The sequence below is a fragment of the Centrocercus urophasianus genome, unplaced genomic scaffold, assembly GCF_019232065.1.
Source record: "Centrocercus urophasianus isolate 14NV4802_14NV808 unplaced genomic scaffold, USGS_Curo_1.0 seq_13, whole genome shotgun sequence".
In the NCBI taxonomy this organism is placed as follows: Eukaryota; Metazoa; Chordata; class Aves; order Galliformes; family Phasianidae; genus Centrocercus; species Centrocercus urophasianus.
In genome coordinates, this window is record NW_024884475.1 from 44,577,320 (window position 1) to 44,582,193 (window position 4,874).

General features: G+C 36.3%; 1 protein-coding gene across 1 annotated transcript in view; it reads left to right on the plus strand.

Annotated features, from left to right (window-relative positions):
• The window catches only part of ANTXR2 (ANTXR cell adhesion molecule 2), a 100,482-nt gene that overhangs the window by 10,794 nt on the left and 84,814 nt on the right, over positions 1–4,874 (plus strand). The gene's annotated exons all lie outside the window — the stretch shown is intronic.

The following is a 4,874-nucleotide window of genomic DNA, read 5'->3' on the forward strand; positions in this document are numbered from 1 at the left end:
TTTTTTTTTTTTTTTTTTTTTTTTTTTTTTTTTTTTTTTTTGTGGAAGTTAAAAGCATAATGGGGCAACTTTTTTTTCCCCTTATTATTGCTTAAAATAAATGTAATTTGAGAAGCTTCCTTGCATATTCTAAAGACGTATAATCAACCTTTTCATAGAGTGACATTTATTTTCCTGAAATGAGATACAGCCCATGTGGTACTCCTTTTTTAATCTCTGTTTTTGCTATTTAAAATACTTACACAAATCAGTTCTTCTGCTGGCACAAAGAAATGCAACATTGAAGCCACCGGAGGAAGACTTACAAAAGCTAAATATTTAGTCCCACTTGGTTAGGCTACTGAATTTCCACAGATATTGCATTTCAAAATACATATGTCAAGGCAGAGTCAGGTAAAGAAATAAATGTTTATGTTTAGAGTATCATCTCAAACAGAAGTCACTGACCTGCAGATCAGACCCTTTCCAGGAGCTGAATTTCTCTGTGGATTTCTTAGGCTCTCTGAGGAAACAGCAGGAGTATGATCCCTTGAGGATTCTGAAGAGCTCAGCTTGAGAATTCTGTAATTAAAATACACAGAAAGTTAGCCCTTAGCCTCTATTTTTGGCTGAGGTGTTTTTGGGCAGTCTCTGGCTAGCAGCCATGGTGTGTGTGTGTGTGTGTGTGTGTGTGTGTGTGTGTGTGTAGAGTCAGCTTGGCAGATGGTGCTTGCACAAGCCTCAGTCTAGCTTCTTTTGGCACCTGTGAAAAGACCAGTACAGAAGTAGCAGATGTGTGCATATTGTATCTGCACAGCAAGAAAAGATGCACCTAACAGCAGCACCTCATTGTTAAAGGACTAGTTTGAGATTGACAGGAGCTGTACAGAAAAAGAACACTTTGAGTAAACTGTTCTGCAGCTTCAGCGTTGTCTGCTCCTTTAAGCTGTGCTTGAACTCATGAGTTGTTGAGGTTTTTGTTTAGCAGGCTGTAGCTGGAATAGATCAGTCAACATTTGGATCACTGTATATTTCTGTCCATAAAAAGACTGTATGTTGTGGCTATCTGGGCCTGAAGAAAACGTTTTCTATGACAACAAAAAAGAATGAGAAAGCTTTTCTGCCAGGAAACATATCAGTGCACCTCTGTCTTCTCATTGCTCTTATTTGTTGGGTTAAGCGATTAAACGAAGCCAAGCTAATTATTTGATAGCTTCAGACAACTTTTAGAGGTTAGAATATTGCCCCCAACTTCCTGAACACCACTGAATTTCAGTGTAGTTTCATTTTACTGTCATGGCATCTAAAACTATTCTCTCTCCTTTAGTAAAGCACTTTAAATGTCTTTATCGGAAGCAGATGGTTAACAACGTGCTGTCATTGTCCTTGTTTTTAACTATGTGGTGTAGATGGAAGTATCCATAATATCCATAGTTTTTATTTTCCCTGTTTTTTTTTGGTTGTTTTTTTTTTTTTTATTTTCCAAATGCATGCGTTTTAAAATGATTGGTATGCTGTAGTTATAAATAAGTTAGCATTGAAAGGGTTTTGATTGACTGTGACAATTCACTCTCATCATATTGTAAAATTGGTAAGCAAGATCTAATCAAATATGAAATAGTAACAGTTTTCCTTTTATTCACAATTACAAATCCATTTCAGTTTGCAAATGCAGTAGAGAATACAGACTCAAAGAGATGCTCTGTCACAAAAGGGAAGTATAATTTCAAAAGAGGAAAAGGAAATACCCAAGTCACAAACATGCAAAAGCATAGCTTGAAGTGCAATGCTAAGGGTTCAGTTGTGAAACCTTCCATTATAATTGTTGAATATTTCTTGTTTAATAAAATATACACTTTACAGGAATATCAGTGACCCAAGAAATGAAACCCTCCAGCAAAACTGCAACACAAAATTGTTCAGTATGAATAGTAGGAGAAGCTGCTCCTCTATTCTGCTGTATTTGCGTCTACCAAACTTTAAGCTCTAAATTTTTTTTTGGCTGTTCTGTTATACCTGCAGTAAATTGAAGGAATCCTGATCATTTGCTGATGGAAAAAAAAAGTGATAAGCTTAATCTTAAGTGCATCTGTTTCTACCTACTTCTGCAGTTGTTAGAAGTCTAAACGATTATGACAATTTATTTTCTTTGGATAGTTACATTAAATCACAGCGAGGTGGTGGGAACTTCATAATCATGAAGATCCTTTCCAACCTAGGCCATTCTGTGACTCTGTGAAATATGTTTAATGATGGCCATGGATTAATGTTCAAGACAGCTGGCGATCAGCATTTAGAGAAAAACAAGTTCAGATCTTGAAAGCTTGTATTGAAATTAGACTTTCCTACTTCAGATAAAAATCCCAGTGAAGTTTGGAAGAATTGAAGCACCTCCATGGTGCATTTTTTTTTTTATTTTTTATTTTTTATTTTTTATTTATTTATTTTTTTTTTAAATAATACCACCTAACAATTAAAAATTGTGCATGGACTTATGTGAAGAGGTGACTGTTTTTTGAAGTTTCCAGCTCTTCCGACATCACTAATATCTAACTTTACCAAGTAGTAAAGTGAACAGCATTGTCAGAGTAAATAAATCCAAGGGGAAATCTAGAGCTTAGAAGAAAAATGCTGAGGGCAACTTATTATGCTATCAGGAGCAGTTTACTGATTCAGTTTGGCTGGTAATTACATGGACTATGGCCTTCTGAGCAAGCCACAGCAGTGTGGCTTTTTGGAGTGCACAATTTATATCAGCATGTGGCAATTTAGTACTGTATGAGAAAATGGAATTGTTCTTTTTTTTTTTTTCCTCTCACATAAATGATTTAGATTAAATATATATGTATATATGTATTAACTTTAATCATATATATGTATATTTAATTTAAGAAAGAGCCATTTGGGAATTTATCATTTTCATAGAAGCATAGAATGGCTTGGGTTGAAAGGGACCCCAAGGATCAAGTTCCAAGTTTCATTGTTAGGACTAAGTCTATCTGTCATAACCAAAATATTGCCTTCCTAGATGGCTTTGTGAGACTGCTGAGGCAGCACTTGTCCTAACAATCAGACATGTGGGTATGGAACATCTTAAGGAGAGGATGATCAGGGTTAGGAGTGGTCTAACTGCTAACTCACATGCATCTAGCTCGGTATGGTGCTGAACCAGAGCCTTCACTTGGAGAAATGCTGTGGATTCATTGTTCTTACTAAATAGCTACTAACTATTAATAATACTAACTACTAACTAATAAATATGAACTCAGAATTTCCTTGTGGGGGTCAGATTGCACAAGGTGACTAAAGGCTGTGGGACTGACAGCCAGGAGACATACCAGTTATCAGATAAACTTCTCTGTAGTGCAAAAACAGTGCTGGACTCTGTCAAGGGAGCAGAGTATGTCTGCAATCATAGAAGCAGGAAACATTGCAGTTCTGAACACCGTCATTCTAACTACTTTGGTCAATTATGAAAAAACAGTTGTGAGCACAAGTGATTAAGATCTGGGAACAAAGATGCTAGTGCCATTTGAATCAAACATTGGAGTCTTTATATGAGACTATACGTCTCCATTGCTGCATAGCTCCATGTGTTTTCTAGCACCCTGACTGCCTGTCTGCCCTACCCCATCTGGAATTGTTTGCTGCCTGTTTGAGTGCAGGGGTAGTCTGTGGTAGAATCAACCTTCCCTACTTCTATTGGGTACATTGTACCTGATGTCAGGCAGCTGTCGTCTTTGGTAGATTGTTATTCTGTTTTGTGTTTCCCCAATAGGGCTGAAGTTTCTGTACTGTTCCCATAAAACTCCACCATAAGACAGCATGAAATTTTATTTCCAATTGTTTTTGCAATATTTCCACATTGTACTCGCATTTGTGACACATTTCTGTGCTTGTAGCTTGCACAGCAAGTCAGAGTGTATCACATTCTGAAAAGCAAATTGAGATAAGGATCCCTGCTTCCTCTTCCATTTATGCAAACACAAGCCCTACTGATTGGAGAGTGAAAGTTGCCTAGTTGTCTCTGCAGGCAGAGCTAGGCAAGTTTTGTGCCTGTAGAAGTTAAATTAGTGGAGCTTATTTTAGGAATGTTATTAGAATTTGTGGCAGTAAGTAGACTTCAAAGCATTTTTATACTAGTGTGAGTTAGCACCACTTAATACTCAAAGTTAAAATATATTTCATACTTCAGAAATCCCCACAAAGTGGTGTCAGATAAAACTATAGGAACTTGACTCATGTAGAACTAAAGAGGAAGTTATTGACTTAAAAAAAAAACAAAACCAAACAAACAGTTCTGTCTAGAATGGTTTTATCTTGTATTGTTAAAGAAGTTCATAAGAATTCTACATGGAAGGGATTAGAAACGAGCATTCATCTCTTTTTGCTCATTTTGTGGGCACTCAGTTTTGAACTGGGCATTTCAAGCAGGAAAAGCACCCTTAGTCATAGGGGAAAAAAATCTGATCAACAGATATAAGCTGGGAACTTGCATTACACAGTACGTATTTTACTTGTATTTTTGAAGTTGTTTGCACATTGGCAAAGACTGTGATGGGAAAAACACCCACAACCTTAGCATAAAGTTTATCTTCATTAAAAAAAATCTCCACAAATATCCAGTTACAAATTTACGGTTAGTATTTCAACCCTAGGTCTTGAACTTCAGTATAGGTGTGCAGAAAGGCACTAAATTATCTGGACAGCTCTCCTGCAGCTCTACTGCATTTAGCTCTAGAAATCTCTTTACTGGAATTGATATTAACAAAAATAGGAAGAAGGTTGGCTAGCAGTATAGCTGATGGTGAAAAGGGATAGAACCACAGGAAAGAATGATTCTTGAAAGAACAGTAATACATATATCTATATATAAATATAAATATATTTATATA